At 43.6% G+C, this 21,610-nt stretch overlaps 1 protein-coding gene across 2 annotated transcripts in view; it reads right to left on the bottom strand.

Annotated features, from left to right (window-relative positions):
- zmiz1a (zinc finger, MIZ-type containing 1a) overlaps positions 1-21,610 on the bottom strand; it is a 287,660-nt gene that overhangs the window by 174,362 nt on the left and 91,688 nt on the right. For both annotated transcript variants that reach the window (XM_084076473.1, XM_084076474.1), the window contains exon 3: positions 10,266-10,349. The gene's annotated coding sequence lies outside the window, so the exon portion shown is untranslated. The remainder of the gene's footprint in view (positions 1-10,265; positions 10,350-21,610) is intronic.

Below are 21,610 nucleotides of genomic sequence, written 5' to 3'. Positions count from 1 at the left end.
GCTCATATAGTATACAGTAGGTGCAAGAGAGGCACAATATGTCTCTTTCCGTTGGAGCTTGGACTTAACCACTTAGGTCCAATATGGTGGAGTATTTTGTTATGTACTTCGCCATATGACAACAGCCAGGCTATTTTGAAGAGAATAGGATTTTGTCCATTTTCGACAATTTGGCCCATAATGACGTGCCCAGGGTGAATCGGTCGATTAACCCATTCATTCCGGGAACGCATACTGTGTCATATTTTAGATTTTTATAGCTATAACAATTATTTTATACTTTGGGCTATTAAAGAATAGCAGATCTACAAGCTCATGCCGCGCTATGAGCTTGTAGATCTGCTATTCTTTCTTAACCTAATATTCTTTTTTAATCGTGAAAATGTGTGCAAATCTTGAATATAATACGTTTTTTTAACTCAAATCTTTGATTCTACAAATATCTACTAAATCAGCAGTTGTTTTAAAAAAAACTATAATATCAGTGGTTCTCAAAATCTTTTCATGTCAAGGACCACCCAAAATGAGATGTATTTCATTTCACACACACAAAAAAAAGCAGATCTACAAGCTCATAGCGTGGCACAGAGTGCCGCGCTATGAGCTTGTATATCTGCTATTTTAATAATAGCCAAAGAAATCCAACATGACACAGATGCGTTCCCGGTCTTGAATGGATGAACCATTCGCTAGCCATGATGGCAGAAGAACAGCGTACGTTCGTATACAGTACATGCGTACATAGTACACATACGTGTGGGCAGCTCGCTCAGCCTTTCCGCTCGCCTTTCACAAACATCACTATCGCAGACAAACACTCCTAATGGCGAGCGCCTCGTACCGCCGGGCTTACGCTCATACCGTAAACGAGTACAACACGCAACACGTCAGTATGACAAGCATGGCTCATACAGTACATACGCACTGTTGGCTGAGAGCAAATAATCTGCCAAAGCCCTTAAATGCACCCTAGTCTTTGTTAACCCATTAAGACCTGAGGCCGATTCTAAAAACAAAATCTAAATCCTAATACCGGTAGTTTTTTGTTTTTTTTTACATAAGAAATATAGAAATATAGAAATATAAAAATATAAAAATATAAAAATATAAAAATATAAAAACACAAAAATATACAAAAATATAAAAAATATTAAAATATAAAATCTCAAAATATGTTGTTCCAGAGATCCCCAGAAGCAAAGATTTGAGTTACAAATGTTCGCTTTAAAAGTATATATTCAATGATTTGCACAAAATGTTGTAGATCTGCTATTTTTGAGTAGCCCAAAGAAATCTTAAAAAGGACACACAGCTGCGTTCCCGGTCTAAATGGATTAAGCTTTGTGAAATATTAACCAAATTAATCTACAGTCTCAGTGCGAGCAAAGCTGACGAGTTCCCCCCCCCACCAACGGAAACAAGTAGAAAAGCTGTAGAGATGAATGATTATAAAAAGCAAAGCTCTATGTTGAGGAGAGGAGTATACAGCGTTCTTATCTAGGTCTTCTCAGTGGTGGAAAGAGTACTCACATTTATTACTTGAGTAAAAGTATCGATACCGCAATGTAGAAATACTCTGTCACAAGTAAAAGGCATGTGTTCAAAACGTCACTTGAGTAAAAGTACAAAAGTATTGGCATCAAAATATACTTAAAGTACCAAAAGTAAGCTTTTCTCCTTCTATTGATAGTTCAAGTGAAGATGGACAGGGAAGAGGGAGAGAGAGAGAGACAGAGAGAGAGAGAGAGAGAGAGAGACACGCAGCAAAGATTATCGGGAACGGGACTCGATCCCGCGGCACGCTGTCAGGCTGCATAAGAGCCTATGTGGTGTGCGCCCGGACCGCTAGGCTAGCGGGTGCCCCAACAAATTCAGAACTTTTGAGGTATTTCTACTTGAGTATTTTTGTAATAGTGTTTCCTTTTTTCAACACCACATCCCAGAGGGAAATATAATAGCACTTTTTGCTTCACCAAAACGATTTGACAGCTTAAGCTACTATTTACTTTGATTATTACAAAACGTACCTATCAAGCCCTATTTTATACTGTCTATTAAACAATAGCTGATCCAGCGTACAAGCTTTTGAAAGATTTAGACAAATCTTGGAAAAAAATAACTTGTGAAATGGGACATATACTGCATTATGAGTGCTTTTACTTTTGGTACTTCCAAGTATATTATTTTGTCAATACTTTTGGCAAGTAAAGTTGTGAATACAGGACCTTTGCTTAGTACAGAGCATTTCTACATTGCAGTATTGCAGTATTTTACTCAAAGAAATTGACCACAACTGGTTGTGTTCGCTGATCTACCAGCCACACACGATGGGGCTCATCAACACACATAATCAACGAGCACATACACAGCACTGTTTTATTCATAATCGCGTGCAATAGGCGCACTTACCCCGCCGGTCACACAGCATCACGGTGATCTGATCTGAGGTCAGATTCATGTTCCACTCCTGGATGATTATGGGGAAAGACGGATCTCGTGCTCAATCTGTTTGTTATGGTATTTTTCGAGACTGCCTCAAGTCACAACAAAAAGGGCACACAGCTCACCAAGGCCACGACGGACGAAAGAAAGAAAGAAAAGGAAAGAAAGAAAATCATTTGGGGAGGATTTCATAGATTGCAGATTTAATGTCCGCCACGTCAAAAAAAAAAAAGAGAGAGATCAGAATTAATCCTCTTAGCAGTTTGTTTGGTAATCTGATTTAGTCCGAATTTTAGGGCAGCTATCTGCGGTTGTGTTTTCTGTCATGTCCTCCGTGGACTGACCGTTCACATCTTCACCTTCAACAACGTCCCGTCCCCCCGTCTGTTGGGGCTTGGACGTAAACCCTGTTAACTTTGGCGTCCCTGTTTTGGACACATTTTCTTAATCTTTCAACGTCTCCCCAAATGTTTCAAAAGGGTAGGGAAAATAGCCGATCTACGAGTTGCACTCGACCCGTTGTGAGCTCGTATATTGGCTATTTTCCCCTGTTGGTCGTGCCGACCGAGTAAAGGGGCTTAAGTGGTTAATGTACTGTACATGAATACGGCATCGCCATATGCACGCACTCAACAAGCCGACACATCCACGAATCCACTGCACTGCGTGTGGTTACGGACCGATTCTCGTCGGTTCAGGGAGACAACACGCCATGCCCGTCATCCCGTTCCACAGGAGTGACCTACTTTTGCACCAAAAAACGCACATTTCTTCTTTCCACGCAGGCTGTAGATTCGGGGGGGGGGCTCTGCTACATAACACGGCTCCAATCTCAGCCAACTTCTTGCTGTACAATTAACCCATTAAGACCTGAGGCCGATTCTGCAAAATGTCTTCTAAATCCTAACAGTTTTTTGAACAGACATATGTTAGTATGTCTCAATAGTTAGTCAAACTAATGTAATGCCTCAACTCCTATTCCAAGTGCTTGTCAATATGATTATTTTGGGGGGGCCCCCCGTTCAAATATGATTGTTTTGGGGGCCCCCAGTTCAAATATGATTATTTTGGGGGGTCCCCAGTTGAAAAGGTTGAAAACCACTGCCATAGGTGAGTGTGTTAATGGAGGGGGCCCACATGAGGTGCTCCAACAAGCCAATGTGTAGCTATTTCCAGGCCTTTTTTTTTTCTTAGGGAAAACCCCACACCGCCAGACACGCATCCCAGCTCTAGAAGGGATTCATTATTCATACAGGCCAGGCCGTCAGTGGGGACAGGCCTGGACGGACCTTTGGACGCTGCCTGGACAAACTACTCAAACCCCAGTATTAGAGTCAAAGTATGGATACTCCTGGTATATTTTACTCAACTGCAAGTGAATGTTTCTCCGTCAATTGTGTACTTACTGTAGCAGTGGTGGAAAAAGTACTCAAATGTTTTACTTAAGTAAAAGTAGCAATACAGCAATGTAGAAGTACTCTGTTACAAGTAAAAGTCCGGAATTCAAAATTTACTTGAGTAAAAATACAAAAGTATGTACTTAAAGTACCAAAAGTAAAAATACTAAAATGTTGATAAAATAGCAGATCTACAAGCTCACAACGCGTCACGATGCGACGCGTTGTGAGCTTGTAGGCTATTTTCAAATAGCCTATGTATAAAATAGGGCTGAAATGGTTAATGTATGTTTTATAACATAATCATTTATATCTGTAAAGCACCGAGTAAAAGTACAATATTTGCCACTGTATGTAATGGAGTAGAAGTAAAAGTATAGACAATTGGAAATACTCCGGTAAAGTAAAAGTACCTCAAAATTGTAGTACAGTACTTGAGTAAATGTACTTAGTTACTTTCCACCACTGGTGCTTATAGTGAGTTAGTCAAAGTACTTGCTTGGCCCCTTTGAGAATCGCCACGTTAGGCCTTTCAACCGGCCCAAACCAGATGGTAGCAGTGCTACGTTATCCGACATCCAGCGGACGAGAGGCAGACGAGACGACGCGTTTTGTGAATTCAGAATCAAAACCCAAAGGGCAGCCGTAGTGTCATACACGTAGCCGTGAAGGCAAACAAAGCACACCTGTGTTCTCGTGTTTATACGCTGACTAACAAAGTCAACACGGTTGCCTATTTAGCATCGCCCACATGCATTTCTTTTTCTTCTGATTCTCGGGGACTCTCTCTTCTCTCTCCATCCCTCTCTCACACTCTCTCTCTGTTTTCTTGTGCGACTAGATTAACAGGTCTGTTGTTTAATGGAGAAGCAAAGCAGGCTGCGCACTACGGGAACTGATCAAATGCTTGCCAACGTCTACCATAGCGTGCTGGTGATGTGGAGAAGCACCATTAGTCTCTCGGTCTTACTCTCTCACACACACACACACACACACACACACACACAACTATACTTGTGAGGAAATCAACATTTTAGGACGCAGATTTTGGGAATGAAGTTTTTTTTACAACCTTTCGACAGTTTCTAACACCATCCCTAAAGCGGAACGTCTACGAGCTCACGGCGTGTCGCGCATGACACCACGACGCACTGCTAAAGTATAAAATCACGCATAACTCCAACCCCCCCGACCCATAAACCTAACCTCTAAATGTCTGATCCTAACCCCCAACCTGAATGTTTTCCTAATTATAAGCCTAACCCCCCAAATCCCTTTTAACCATAAAACATACCAGGTCTCTCTGATGAGGACCAGGAAAATTGGTCCTCACAATGTCTATTTCTCAAATCTCTACTATATACTTATGGGGGGACATATGGCCCTCAGTACTATAGTAAGTATAGTAACACAAGTACACACACACACACACACACACACACACACACACACACACACACACACACACACACACAGTACACACAAACACACACAGGCACGCAAGAGGCCAGATTGTGTGCGAGTTTGCTCAAGGACCATGATAAGAAAACGTGGTAAAATAATCGTAATCTGATATGCATGACTTGAGGTTCCTCTCAGCCCTTTTTTTTCTCCTTTTCTCTTTTTCCTCTTGGAAATCTGCAGGTTGCATCCATAATTTACATCAGCCTCCGTCTGTCCCCCCCCCACCCCCTCCCTCTCTCTCTCTCCCTCTCTCTCTCTCTCTCTCTGTCTCTCCCTCCCTCTCTCTCTCTCTCTCTCAGCAATCTGGCTTTTGCAGCTTTTTGGCTCATTAACATATTGCAGAATGTGCAGATGCCACCAAAAAAAAACACATATTATTCACCTTCCGGGCGTGTTTTTTGATGCTGCTTTGCTTTACGTTGTTACACAAAACTACCATCGCCGACATTTCCAACACCGGCGGGGGCTGCCACAAACAAAGGGAGAGACGAACGGCGGGAGAGAAAAAAACGACAACATGTCACTAATGTGTTACTGTATGGTACGCGGACGCTGCTCCGCTATTTATTATTTATCGCGTCACTCACACCGTCTCATGACGGGGACGGGGGGGGAGAAAAGGGAGAAGGGTCGTTAACCATTTTCAACCTGGCGTCCTTCATTCATTTTCTTTTGATCACGTCATTATGGGCAGAATTGTCAACATTTCTTAAAAACAGCTTAAAGCAGCACTAGGTAACTTTCCTCTTCTACCCCGGATTTGAACCCGGTTTCCTAGTACGCCTTTCCTAGTACGCCTTTCCTAGTACGCCTAGTAGTACGATATTCCCAGAATGGGGATGCTAGGCTTGCTAGGATTCGTGTGGTTAAGTTGTTTAGGAACGTAACATTCAACATATAAATGGACACATAGTATTCATGCATGTTCGCGCTTCGACTTTATCCATACATACATATATCCTATTATAATTCTAGTAAGCTCACGGTGGTGGTGGTTGGTGGTAGAGTGGTCTCTTGATCAAACTGCGCATGCGTGGTTGGTGCCAGGTTTCGCGAGAGAAACAAGCAGCAAGGTCTATGAAAACGAGGCCAAACCAAACGAACCCTAACACCAACATTGGCCCTACAGCGCTTACAATCGGTGGACATGGCAACACCACAAGCAACGAGGTCTATGAAAACGAGGCCAAACCAAACGAACCCTATACCACCAACATGCAACCTGATAATAATGTCCAAAGCATGTCTGTGTATGTTTACATCCATTACTGTGTTGGCGTTAGTTGGGATTAATGTTTATTAGCCAAACCAAGTTAATATGAGCCGTTAGCGTGATGCTAAGCTAACGGACGTTTGGCGCTAGCATGCGGCTAACGCTAATGCTAACGTCGTCATCGTGACTTAATCAACAATGTAAACGTTTCATCAACACACTTTATGAACCTTACTGTGGTTAATATTATCAGTGCTACCCAAGTAGTCCATTGAAAAGTATTATTTTGGTGTATTTTGTGATCTACAAGCTCACAACGCCTCGCGATGCGTTGTGAAAATAGGGACATGGGGAGAGAGAGAGAGAGGGACGGAGAGAGGCCAAACCAAACGAACCCTAACACCAACATTGGCCCTACAGCGCTTACAATCGGCGGACATGGCAACACCACAAGCAACGAGGTCTATGAAAACGAGGCCAAACCAAACGAACCCTATACCACCAACATGCAACCTGATAATAATGTCCAAAGCATGTCTGTGTATGTTTACATCCATTACTGTGTTGGCGTTAGTTGGGATTAATGTTTATTAGCCAAACCAAGTTAATATGAGCCGTTAGCGTGATGCTAAGCTAACGGACGTTTGGCGCTAGCATGCGGCTAACGCTAATGCTAACGTCGTCATCGTGACTTAATCAACAATGTAAACGTTTCATCAACACACTTTATGAACCTTACTGTGGTTAATATTATCAGTGCTACCCAAGTAGTCCATTCAAAAGTATTATTTTGGTGTATTTTGTGATCTACAAGCTCACAACGCCTCGCGATGCGTTGTGAAAATAGGGACATGGGGAGAGAGAGAGAGAGGGACGGAGAGAATACTCAAATACCTTGAGTAAAAATACTTCAGAGTACTCAACATGAGTACAAATACTTAAAAGTACTGAAAAGTTGAAAAAAAGAGTAAAAACACTTAAAGATTGATGAATACACTACACATACCTAAAAGTTGATAAGAACAGTAAAAATACTTAAAAATCTGTAAAAAAACTTTAAAGCTAATAAAGTCATTAAAAACACTTTCAAGAAAATACATTGAGTAACAATACTTAAGAGTACTTCAAATGAGTAAATACTACTACTACAAATACTCTTTTAGTACCGCCTCAATACCAGCTTCAATGCATTACTGAAATTACATTTATATGAAATACATCACAACACCCTCCTATAATATTAAAAAAACAGGCGAAGGGGTCCGCCATGTTCCACAGGGGTGCGCGGGGACCCCCAGGAAAATAAAAAAGAAATGTTGCATTTTTTTCTTTTTTCTTTTTCACTTTTGGATTTTTTTGTCCCACGCTTTTGGTACCCCAAAATAGGGGGGGCGCCACGACGGGGCGCGCACGGGGGAGAAACCGCGCGACAGGACGTGCATTAACCCCAACTTTGCAACTACTTTCGCCTGCGCCCTTCACCGGGTATGGTCTAGTATATATATATAACAGCAGATCCACAAGCTCACAACGTGCCACATTCGTGGCGCGTTGTGAGCTTGTAGATCTGCATGCAACACCAGCGTGCAGCCACGTATAAATCAGGCTTCAGGGTGGGAAGAGAGACTCTGTCCATTAGCATATGTACTATGTACTAAGGACAGAGTCCTTGTCTATAGGCCTGTTTTGAAGTCAACCACAACAGAGGTCTTAACAGTGATGTATAGTGAGGAGCGGGTTTTTTTTTTTTCGGAGGGGGGGGATTCCTGCGCCTGGCTTCACTGACAAGCAACAGGCTGGTTTTCCATGCATGCATGCCTCCAAAACACCATCAGACATAAAAGGGGGAATAAAGCTATAATCCTTGATCATGTAAATCATAACCCAGCGAAACATTTTCAGTACAAAAAAAACACAACGGTACAGCACTTATTCACTATGAACAGAGAGGTGCGTGGGGTCCGCTAGCCTAGTGGTTCTCAAACTGGGGTCCCCTAGGGACGCCCCCAGGGGCCTCCAGTTAAATGCCTTTGTAGTATCAACCAGTTGGTCCCTTACCGGGTCTGTAACTCTGAGGGTGTACAAATGGAACCAAATGGTCCATTTGGTTCCATTTGTACACTCTCAGAGTTATGGGGGGTCCTTGAAATCAAAAAGTCTGAGAACCATTGTCTTACACTAAATGCAACAGAGCCTTCATTAGAATCCTTGGTAGCACCTGTTAAGGAAGTAGGGAAGGGGGCCAATTTCATTCCAGTATGGCTGCATAGAGCCTATTATGCCGCACATTGTCGCAAGGACTTATACCCCTATCCATTTGTACACTCTCAGAGCGGGGGGGGGGGGGGGGGGGGGGGTCCCGTGGCGTAATGCATAACAAACTGGGGGTCCTGGCAATATATACCAAAGTTAGTTTGAGAACCCCTGCTCTAGCAGGCTCTAACTCTGATATTTGACAAGCATGCACTCCATCTAAACGTGATGCAAGAATAATGAGTTTTTGCTGCTCATAAAACAGATGATTCGCATTAGGGTTCTTCTTTTTTTTTTGTTGCAAACCCCCTAACACCAGAAAAAAAAATAGTCTGGTTATTATTGTTGTTGTTTGTTTCTTTTCGTTTTTTGTTTTTTTACTTCTTATACTAAATCACCATAAACGTACAATAAAGACGAGACAGTCTGTTCTCTGTTGTGCTCTTTTAAAAAAGAACACTGAGTGTCCTCACCGCAGAGTGTTGTGGGCACAACATAAACACCAGGGCATTCCATTCCCCGAGACATTGCAAAACAGACTCTTCTGTGTGCGGAGCGTGTCGATATATCCAGTTAGGCTAATCCCTCTCCAGCGCTGAGATCACCAACGCTCAAGATTGCTTTCAATCTAGGAAGCCTTGACGGTATGAAAGTGTAGAGTGCCGTTACCGATCCGGGAGCATCTGTTGCATGAAAACAGAAGCTGACGTAAGCTTGCACCAGTTTTTCTTTTGCTTTAAGTAAAAGTAGTCAGTGGTGGAAAAAGTACCCAAATGTTTTGCTTGAAGATACAAGAAGAAGATACAAGTAAATGAATGTAGAGAAGTACTTGAGTAGTACTTTTACTCAAGTACATTTACTCGTGTACCAAAAGTACATTGACTTACATTGTACGCTGAAACAGCTCTCAAAGTCATTCTTTTAGCATGTAAACGAACACAAACAAAGTTGATTCAGACAATATAGAACATCACCAAACCCAGTACCGTTTATTTTTAATATAAAAATGTCAACTTCCTGTTTACTTTTTGAAGATCCGGATCCAGATCTGAGGACCCAGTACGGGTTTTCTTCCTAATAAGAATAGCAAAATCAACAGGAAGTTAGGGTTTGGTGATGTTCTACATTGTCTTAATCAACTTTGTTTGTGTTCGTTTATGTGCTAAAATAGCAACTTTGAGAGACGTTTCACTGTAGGCCTACAATGTAAGTCAATGAGGAGCATATTTTGAATTATCAATTTCTAATCAATGGAGCAAATATGTTTGATTTCTCGTCCACCACTGGAGTTACATCATGGCAAGGTAACTACACAACCCAAACCTCTATCAAAGTGCTCTTGCCCTTTAAGTACAATACTTGAGTAAATGTACTTTCCACCACTGGTACAAGGGGGCATCTGTTTCGAGCAGAAAACAGAAGTTGACGTGGCCATGGTCCTTCTTTATTTGAGCACACAGACAGACGATATAACATTATGAATCCTTTTCTCTTACCTGTGGATGAGGAGGTTCCTGTGTTTCCTGTTAGGTAAACTGTGGATCCTCAGGCCTCATCAATCACAGGCGGGTCTGAGGAGACTAGAAAACACAACACAGAACACAACACATCATCGTCATTGTCATCATCAGGGGCCTTGACAAAACACAATCTGCTTTTTAACCCATTAACTCATTCACTGCCAAGGACGTAAAAATGCAGGGCAAATGTTTTTCCTTCGCCTCTAGGGAGTGCGCATACAAATGGTGCAGTGATAGGTAAAAACACGAATCGGCCTGTTATAGCGCCACCATGAGGCTGATTAAAAACAAATCAAGTGGCATTTCTTCCTCGGCCTAAGTGGGAATGTACGTGCAAAATTCGCACACATCGCAAACTGTGCTCATGATTTGAGGCATTTTGTTCAAAACGGAGCACTCCTGCAAACTTTGGAAGCCAATCTTAGCCAATCAGGATGGAATATGAAAAATCGGAAAGACACGTTTCGTTTAATGACTATAGAGATACTATGTACCGATTGGCGTGATGTTTGGACAAAATCTGCAGGAATACTGTAAAAAAAATAAAGTGTTTTGCAGAAATCGGCCTCCTGGTGGCGCTATAACAGGCCCATGTGAAAAATGTGGGGCTGAGGTTCTGCTCTGGGATCCAGGGAGTGTGTGTGCACAGTTTTGCTGCAATCAAGCCAACGGTGCCGGAGATTAGCTGTTCACAGACAGAATGACGGATGGACAGACACACGGACGGACGGATGGACAGACACACGGACGGACGGACACACGGAAGGGCAAAGAAATGGACGGACAGACGGACGGACAGGGTGCAAAACATAGTCTCGGCCATGCCTTTCGGTCAATGACCAAACCTGCCTACCAATGCGATGATGACATTGGTAGGCAGGTTTCTGAACTGTCCACAGCTCTCCTCTGAGAGTGAATAGACAGAAATGGTGCCATCTCATAACGGGCATTGGGGACTATATGAATACAGTATACGTTTAAAATGGGTGAAGTTGCCCTTTAAACGAGAAAAAACGAATTGATTTCTTCAGAGCGGCTGTTTGGGTGGCATGTAGTTGAAGCACTATGTGCCTTTGAACTCTAAATCATCATGGGTGAATATTGTGCCTCGCTTCTGTTCCAACAGTGAAGCGCGGATTTCCTAACGGCTCAACCACTCTCTGACTATTAATGCACTACTTAGCGGGACTACTGTACTGTATCTTTAACTCATTTATTTCTGGCTTCGAAACTCCCTCGTTAATACATTAGCATTCTGCTAGACAGTCTTTTTTTTCTCCTCAAAGATGTCTGGCTTTCATTTTTGCGTGTAAGCATTAGTGGTGGACAAAGTACTCAACCCCAGTACTTGAGTCAAAGTATATAGATACTCCTGGTCAAATATTACACAAATAAATGTCACATACTGGTGTGGCGAGAACCCAACAGCAGGACAGCCAGGCAGGTAGTGTTCCGAACCCAGGAATGGGCGTTTAAGTACAGGTGAACAGAGAAAATGTCACAAACATAAACTAACACGATGCGACACAAACAATGACCGGACCAGGACTGACCGGGAACAAGACTAATATACATGGGGGTGATTAGAAATGAGATACAGCTGGGTAAGACATAAAACTATGAAAACTAGAACATGGAACATAATACGTAGAATACAAGACCGGCAAGACAGGCATAGTCTGACTGTGACATCATTGCTTTGCTTGCTTTAATTTCTTTTGTAATATCTTTTTGACACACACACCCCCAAATTAGAGATACTTTAAAAAATGTTTTTACATACGTAATGTACTCAAGTAAATGTACTTCATTAATGTTCACCAGTGCTATTAATGCACTACTTAGCGGTACTGTATCTTTAACTGCTTTATTTCTGGGTTTGGGAACTCCCTTGTTAATACATTAGCATTCTGCTAGACTGTCTTTTTTTCTCAAAGACGTCTGGCTTTCATTTTTCGTACACATCTGCAAGCATACAGTAGGAGGCAAAGGAAAAAGACTGGAGCGATGTTCACAGGGCTACAGATTGCCCCACATTTAATTACTGTTAACGCCAGCACTAGCTAGCTAAATACGCCTCTATGATTTATTCATTCCCCCCTCACCACCACCACCGACCATATTTGAGTCAAATTAAATTAGTCATATGGGTTTAATTAACTAAATGTGATCAGATATTATAATTTCACACTTGGATATGGGGGGATACAGAGTCGGGTACTTGAACACAAAGGAACATGGCGGAGCCGTGTTCATTAGCGTCCCTTGTGCTCACTCGTACAGCGGGCGTTAGCAACAGCACTCGTGATCGCTACAAATCACCACCAGTGTTGCCAGGTTTTGCAAGAGAAATTAAGCAACCAGGTCTATGAAAACGAGCCCAAAAGAAGCGACGTACTAGGCCACATGAGCATCGGATATTTGAAAATAGCAGATCTACAAGCTCATAAAGCGTCCCATCGCTATTTGCAAAGAAATCTTGGAAAGAAATTGAATTATTTTGGAAACATTTTCACAACACAAATCTTGTATGGGGGTCCCTGGTAAAAAATATTTTCAGATGGGGCGGTCCATGGACAAATACATATTAAATTGGTGGTCCTTGATATGAAAATATTTGACAACCACTGGTTTAAACAACAAAACAAGCCCAAAAAAACGCAACCACCAATATTTATAAGCGACTTTACAGAAAAACTAGCGTAAAGTCGCTTATATAAGCAGACATGGCAACACTGATCACCACACTTGCACGGCGCGCCCGAAACAGCCGACCTACAAGCTCACGACACGCCACAATCGCGTAGGACGAATTATAAATCGGGCTTTGCACAAAGCGAGGTTTACTTTTTGTTTTCCCCTTTAAAGAACATGAGCTGTTCTTTTAGACCATTAGTATTCCCTGTTCCTAGATATCACTGAACCAGAGCAAACATAACTAAGTCCACTCATATTTTCCGGGGAGCGGTGCACACAGCTCATTACCGTTATTGCAGGCCACGGAACTTCAATAATAAAAAAGGGGAAAAAAACGAAAATGTTGATTTTGTCAAGTTCAAGTTTGAGTCATTATTGTCCCAGAAAATGGGTTCGCATCAATGACACCCAAATCCCTATAGTAAGATTGCAATAACAAAGAGCTTATATATACAGGAAAAATACCACGCGCACAAAAGTGGATATAGATGCATGAAACAAAAAAATAAGAAATACAACCTAAGTGTATTTATTACATTTTTCCATCCTTTATTTATCCCGCGGAGGTTCGCTGAGCACGAACGCTGTTTTTCAGCAACGCCCTGCTTAACAATCACACACACATTAAAACCTGGGAACTGCCCAGCACAACCACAGATTACTGCTGGCCACAGTGGCAGTGAGTGTCTGCCCTGAGGACTGGGAGGTATGGGGGTTCGAATCCCCGGGCCGGGTCGTACCACAGACTATAAAAATGGGACCCAATGCCTCCATGCATGGCACTCAGTATCAAGGGTTGGATTGGGAGTATAAGTCCCTGCGACAATGTGCGACATAATAGGCTCTATGCAGCCATATTGGAATGAAATTGGGCACCTTCCAGGTGTGTCCACCTTGTGTCCCAGGTGTTACCAATGATTCTAATGAAGGCTCTGTTCCATTTAGTGTAACACAGCGGTTCTCAAACCCTTTTGATTTCAAGGACCCCCATAACTCTGAGAGTGTACAAATGGAACCAAATGGACCCGTTGGTTCGAATACGCATCGTTGCGGGCAGCTTTACTCCCTGCGCGATCCCAGACCTCCTTCCTGAAATCAAATGCAAATGAGATTTCCGGAGGGAGGGGGGTTTACCAGGCTACCATGAGGGTCCCTGGAACACACTTTGAGACCCACATGTGTAGCAGAGTGTTTCCAGTGAGCCAACATGCACAATATCAGCACCCTGACTCTGTTTGACCGGAATGGAACAGAGCCTTCATTAGTATCATTGGTAACACCTGTGAAGGAAGTAAGGAAGAGGCCCAACTTCTTTCCAATATGGCGGCTGTGCATAGAGCCTATAGCGTCATGTCCAGGGGATGTACTGTAGTTGTACATCAAGCCGCCTCATGCACTTCCAATAGTGTTGTGGGAGGGGTGAGTGTTAGTCATTCACTTCCCCGCCAAGATTTATTTCCGTCAGCCCGTGGAATCGAACCAGGGAACTTTTCGGGCCACAAGCACGCTCCTCTAACCTTTAGACCACCGTTGCCCCTATTTGTAACACCTTGCGTTCGCCCCCACACACCCATACGGTATTTCACATTTATGGTATACAGAAGGTCATTGGCGCTCACGTCCACAAAGGTCATAGTTCTGCAGCAGATATGGGGTTCTAGTCTAGCCGGTGGGTTTCACGCTTTACATTATCTGAGCCATATTGGAATGAAATTGGGCTCCTTCCTTCACAGGTGTCACCAATGATACTAATGAAGGCTCTGTTCCATTTAGTGCAGCACAATGGTTCTCAAACTTTTGACTTCAAGGACCCCCATAACTCTGAGAGTGTACAAATGGATCCACATGGACCCCTACGGGTCCATTTCGTTCCATTTGTACACTCTCAGAGTCACACACCCGTAAGGGGCCATTTGGAACCCTAGATATGGGGTTCTAGTCTAGCCGGTGGTTTTCACTCTTTAACAACTTATCTGATCTGCCCCAGGTGTTTCCAAAGCCTTCGCGTCGTCCCGTCGACCCCCAGCCAGTCGCACACGCAATATTTAACACAGGATTTATGTCACACCCAACAGAAACATTCCGTCAGGGTTGCTGCTACATAAATAAGCCACACTGAGAGAGGTAGAAAAACCAAACGATAACGCCAACCCACGGTTATGAAACATGAGGCGTGCGTGTGGCATGCTTTCCCTCTCTCTCTCTTTCTCTCTTTCTCTTGGCGAGAGGAAATATGGCTGCCGAGCGAGCGGAGCGAGTGCGCCGTCTCTGTGGAACACCCGGTCAAAGCGCCTCATGACACGGGCAGAATTATCAGAGAGGAAAACAAATGGAAGCACTGATTCACAGCTTGTTTATTTACGGCCCTCTCAGGAGGAGAAATAAATTCCCCTGTTTGTGCTTTGTTTCCCCACCACGGCACAACGATACACACACACACACACACACGCACGCACGCGCGTATTACAATACTTGTGAGGACGTCAACCTTTTAGGATGCCGATTTTATGAATGCCAATTTCACAACTTGCGGCAATTTTAGCCGTTATAACTAAAGCCGGAAATAGCAGATATACAAGCTCACGCCACGCTGCACGACGCCAGCAGCGTGCAAACCGAGCTCAAACCAGGCATAACCCAAAACCTAACCGCTAAATGTCCAACGCTAACCCCCCTAACCACAACCTGAATCTTTTCCTAATTGTAAGGCTTTTTTAACCATAAAACAACACTTTCTCTTGTGAGGACTACAGAGCATTGTCCTCACAATTGTATTTCTAAAAAGTCTACTACACTTGTGGGGAACATATGTTCCTCACAAGCATAGTAATACAAGTAAACAGTGTGTGTACACACACACACACAAGCATGCGTGTCTTACATCTGGATTCATCTCCATTGGGCGTTATCACAGATGTCATTAACCCATTAAGACCTGAAGCCGATTCTACATGTCTCCTAAATCTCAACAGTTTTCTGAAAAACGTGTGTTTCTATATCAGTGGTGCTCAATCTTTTTCATGTCAAGGACCCCCAAAATTATATGTATTTGGCCGTGGACCCCCATCAAAATATTTTGTTCCAGGGACCCCCCAGAAGCAAAGATTTGAGTTAAAAATGTTCGCTTTAAAAATATATATATTCAAAGATTTGCTCACATTTTCACGATTTTTCAAAAATAGCAGATCTACAAGCTCATAGCGCGGCACTCGGTGCCGCGCTATGAGCTTGTATATCTGCTATTTTTGAATAGCCCAAAGTGTAAAATAATGCTTTTTAGCTCAAATAAAAAAATGACACAGTTCCAGGTCTTAATGGGTTAAACGTAGCAGAAGGCGAGATTCACGCAGGAGAGAGGCTGCCATCTGAATAATTTATTCAAGGCAGCATCCATCCTCTCTCTCTCTCTCTCTCTCTCTCTGCACAGGGATTTCTCCTTTCAATTTTACAATCTCTTCCTCCCTGTATTCAAACGCGAGAGAGAGCGCATTTGTTGTGATTGGCACACGGATAGGTCAACGTAAAGCCTCATTTGCACTTAGCTGCGAGCCACCGTCGGGCTCAGTAAATAGCAGATCTACAAGCTCACAACGCGCCACGAATGTGGCGCGTTGTGAGCTTGTAGTTCTGCTATTTACTGCGTGCAACACCAGCATGCAACCAAGTAGGCTTTAGTGGGGGGGCCAAGGTGCAGCGTTTGGGGGATGGGGAAATTAACCGAAAATATATATTGAAACCCATATTTAGAACTAATAATAACCGACTTCATCTTGATCATAGGTTAATTGAATAATCAAGAATCAGGTTTATTTTACTTTACATTTCTTATATATCAACAAGAAAAACATTTTTTTTTTTCATTGATTAGTCTAATAACCACTTCTAGCATTGTGTTATACTTCGCTGTATAATGGTGGTGTACATAAAGTAGTGAAAATAGCCAGTCTACAAGCTCACAACGTGTCACGACACGTTGTGAGCGTTGTGATCGAGGCAAAAGAAGTTAGAAATTATCGCGATATTGGCTTGAAGTCATATCGCCCCCCCCGCGCGCCTTAGTCAGCGAGCGCACTGCCATTCCCCATCCATAGCTAGAGAGCACGGTGCTGGTTGTTTGTTGTGCCGTGCACGCACTACGGCGTACAGTATGTTTACCTCAGTGGGTTTTGCTGCTGGGTCTGTGGGGGAGAGAGAGCGAGCAGCAAAGACACACAGCAGCAGCGTGTCTCTCTCGCTGCGTCGGATTAGGCTGCTTTTTGAAGGACACGGAAGGTTCTAGACATTACACTGACTGGGGGGGGGGGGGTGAGCCAGATGTTAAGACCGCAGGACGGAGAGCCGGGGGGGGGGGGCGGGACAGGAGAGAGAGAGAGAGAGAGAGAGAGAGAGAAGGAAAAAAATGGGACAGAAGTGACTAGCAATGATTGACGCTATGCTAGCGATTGCTACAATGAAGGCATATCCTAATAGGTCACTTAGCTCTCATGTTTTTGTGTTTCTTATATTCCCTGACGTAAAAGGCGGCAGTGGCTCAGGTGTAGAGTGGCCGGGTAGAGTGAACTGGAAAACCGCAAGGTACCCAGTTCGATCCCGGGCTGGGGCGCTCCCCCCAGAGTTAGTGTCGAAGTGTCCTTGAGCAAGACGCTGAACCCCTAATTGCTCCCGGTTGAGCAGGTTGGTGCCTTGCATGGTTTCCTCCGCCATCGGTGTATGAATGGGTGTGTGAATGGGTGAATGTAATGCACAATCTATGTAAAGCGCTTTGAATAAAAGCGCTATACAAATGCACCATTTACCATTTATTTAGAAAGATCTGCCTGTTGATCGGCTTTTTTCAAATAGCTGAGTGTGTGTGCGTGTGTGTGTGTGTGTGCGTGCGTGTGTGCGTGCGCTCATTTGGCCCATTATAGTCGCTTCTTTTGGGGCTTGTTTTCAGTGGTGTAAAGTAACTAAGTACATTTACTCAAGTACTGTAATTAAGTACATTTTGGGGGTATTTTTTACTTTACTGGAGTATTTCCAATGTTCTACTCCACTACATCTCAGAGGCAACTATTGTACTTTTACTCCACTACAATTACTTGAAAACTTTAGTTACTAGTTGCAAATGCTTACATTATATAACATACATTAACCACTTCAGCCCTATTTTATACATAGGCTATTTGAAAATAGCCAATCTTTGAGCTCACAACGCGTCACATTGTGAGCTTTTAGTACTTTTACTTTTGGTACTTTAAGTGCATTTTGACACCAATACTTTTGTACTTTTACTCAAGTAAATTTTGAATCCCGGACTTTTTTACTTGTAACAGAGTATTTCTACAATGCAGTATCGATACTTTTTTTACTTAAGTAAGAAATGTGAGTACTTTTTCCCCACCACTGCTTGTTTTCATAGACACCCGGTCGCTCGATTCTCTCACAGAAAAAAATCCAGAGAGAGAGAGAGAGAGAGAGGGGGGAGACGAGAGAGAGTTTTACGTCGTCTAGGCTTTCATCTACGTCCCCAGCCTGTGGGCCTCAGTGGGACTGTGAGACAGAGGGAGAAGTGCTTCAGCGAGGGGGGTCAAAGGTCATGTGTGACAGGGAGGAGGAGGAGGAGGAGGAGGAGGAGGAGGAGGACACGGAGCCATTAGCCAGCGGCAGGCAGGCAGGCGCACCGCACCGCACCGCTGACAGCACAGGGAAGAGCAGCGGCATGCACCTCTGCCTGCCATACAGCACCCCCCCACCCCGCCCCCCCATGTTTTCACATTCACACATTTTAGGCAGCAAAGGGATCTGTCTGTCTGTCTGTCTTCTCGTGTGTGTGTGTGTGTGTGTGTGTGTGTGTGTGTGTGTGTGTGTGTGTGTGTGTGTGTGTGTGTGTGTGTGTGTGTGTGTGTGTGTGTGTGTGTGTGTGTGTGTGTGTGTGTGTGTGCGTGTGTGCGTGCGTGTGCGTACACTAGAGCTGCTGTCATGAATCATGATGCGGTTCCCTCTGGGAGAGTTATAGGTTATAGCCTATTTCAGTGATTCCCGACCAGTTTTTTTTCCTTCTTTCCCAAGGACCCTCAGTTTGATATGCGTTATAAAAGGTGCGTTCCTCCCCACCGCGAGATGAATGGTTTGTTTGAGCGGCGCGATAGCGTACAAAGTCGACGCGCAAAAACGCGTCAACCTAGTATCTTCGCAACGTTCGCCTCACGTTGGACCAGCGTCGACACAGTGTCGACCAAGGTGGCGCCATACGAACGACTAGAGAGATATTTGCTCTTGCGGTTGGGATACGCACACGGACGGACGGAGCCCCCATTTGATGCCATTTATTTCAATCCCTGGGACCCCCCCCCCCCCAATTCACAACATTGTTTCTTTAACTCTGGGAGTGTGCAAATGGAACCAAATGGACCCGTGAGGGTCCATTTGGTTCCATTTGCACACTCCCAGAGTTACAGACCCCACGTAAGGGTCCGGTTTTTTTGGACCCCCTGGAGGTCCCCAGACCCCACGTTGAGAACCAGTAGATTAGTATATTTCTATGCATATTGCACGTGGGCAGCACATGCTGCCCACGTGCAATATGGGGGGGGGGGGGGGGGGCATATATAGGCAATATTTAACATTAACTTGAGGGGTAATGTACTCATGTGACTGCGGTACGAGGGACAGTGTGGACAAGAGCCCCCCTGTGTTCCTCCTCTCTCTCTCCTTCGTGCACGTGAAGCGTGCGTGTGTTTTACGTAGGAGAGAGAGAGAGAGAGAGAGAGAGAGAGAGAGAGAGAGAGAGAGAGAGAGAGAGAGAGAGAGAGAGAGAGAGAGAGAGAGAGGAGGAACAAAGAAATAAAAGACAGCGATAAGAGTGATTTCTTTCGCGTCGCGGGAAAAAACATTCTCCGCGGAGCTCATGCCCCGAGGCGCTGCTTCGTTTTTTTTTTTTTTACAAGAAACCATGCTGGTCCGACTGTACTGAAAGGAACCCGAAAACGCTGTTCTTAACATTCTGTAACGTTCACAATGGAACCGGGACGTTTCATTCACCGTGTTTTTCCGTCGTGTTTTACCCTTATGTTTGTTGTTGGCGGTTGAGCCTCTCATGCATGATGCAATACCCACCACGGTAATACCGGCCGCTGTGTTTTGATAAAACCGTGCTGGCAAAGAAGGCCTCTGTCTCTCTCTCTGTCTCTCTCCAAAGCAACCGAGGAGAGTTTAACCCATTAAGACCTGAAGCCGATTCTACAAATGTCTTCTAAATCCCAACAGTATTCCGAAAAAACGTATGTTTCTATATGAGTGGTTCTCAAACTTTTTCATGTCAAGGACCCCCAAAATTATATGTATTTGTCCGCCGACCCCCATCTCAATTTTGTTCCAGGGACCCCCCAGAAGCAAAGAATAGAGTTAAAAGTGTTTGCTTTAAACAATATATATTCAAAGATTTGCACATATTTTCACGATTTTTCAAAAATAGCAGATCTACAAGCTTGTAGCTTGTATATCTGCTATTTTTGAATAGCCAAAGGGTAAAATAATGCTTTTTAGCTCAAATCAAAAAGTGACACATGTTCCAGGTCTTAATGGGTTAACCCATGAAATCTGGGAAAACATCTGTGTCATTTTAGATTTTAGCTATATATATATAGCACCATTGGTTATGAAAGTGGGGTCCGGGGACCCCCAGAGGGGGGTACCACAGGGTCCCCAGCAAATGTAGTTAATATAGCATCACAATAAGTTTACTAGAATCATATTTTTTGCAGTACTTTGGCCATTCAAAAACTGTTAGTATTTAGAAGACATTTTGTAGAATATGTGTCAGGTCTTAACCCATTCAATCTGAGAACGCATTTCTGTCATTTTAGATTTCTTTGGCTATTGAAAATGAGCAGATCTACAAGCTCATAGTGCGGCACCGAGTGCTGCGGTATGAGCTTGTAGATCTGCTATTTTTTGAAACATTGTGAAAATGTGTGGACATCTTTGAATGTATATTTTTTTGTGTAAAATATTTTGTTCCAGGGACCCCCTGCAGGAGCAAAGATTTGAGTTACAAATGTTCGCTTTAAAATATATATATATATATATATATATATATTCAAAGATTTGCACAAATGTTCAACATTTTTCAAAAATAGCAGATCTACAAGCTCATAGCGCGGCACTCGGTGCCGCGCTATGAGCTTGCAGATCTGCTATTTTTTTGAACAGCCAAAGACATCTAAAAGTGACACACAGATGCGTTCCCGGATCAAAAAGGTAAACGGTGGGCCCAGGGTAGGAGGATGAGACAGAGAGAGGGAACGTGGTGGTGTATTCTCGCTGCGTCTTTCAGGGACCGATGGAGGAACAGGTTATGTGAGGATAGTCTAGTATACTCTACTTGTATAGCACTGCCTTAGGGCCACCTGTGCTGCTGCTGTGTGTGTGTGTGTGTGTGTGTGTGTGTGTGTGTGTGTGTGTGTGTGTGTGTGTGTGTGTGTGTGTGTGTGTGTGTGTGTGTGTGTGTGTGTGTGTGTGTGCCCCCACAACACTGTTTATGCCCACGTTCATTATAGGGAGAAAACTGGCAATGGTTGGAAGAAGCCGCTCCACTATACATCCGAGTAGGGCCTGGCACGATTTCTGACATTTTTGACATA

The sequence above is a fragment of the Gymnoscopelus microlampas genome (genome assembly GCF_963454915.1).
Source record: "Gymnoscopelus microlampas genome assembly, chromosome: 13".
NCBI classification, from domain to species: Eukaryota; Metazoa; Chordata; class Actinopteri; order Myctophiformes; family Myctophidae; genus Gymnoscopelus; species Gymnoscopelus microlampas.
Note: the sequence above shows the minus strand (reverse complement) of the source record. Positions and strands in the feature narration are given on the sequence as shown.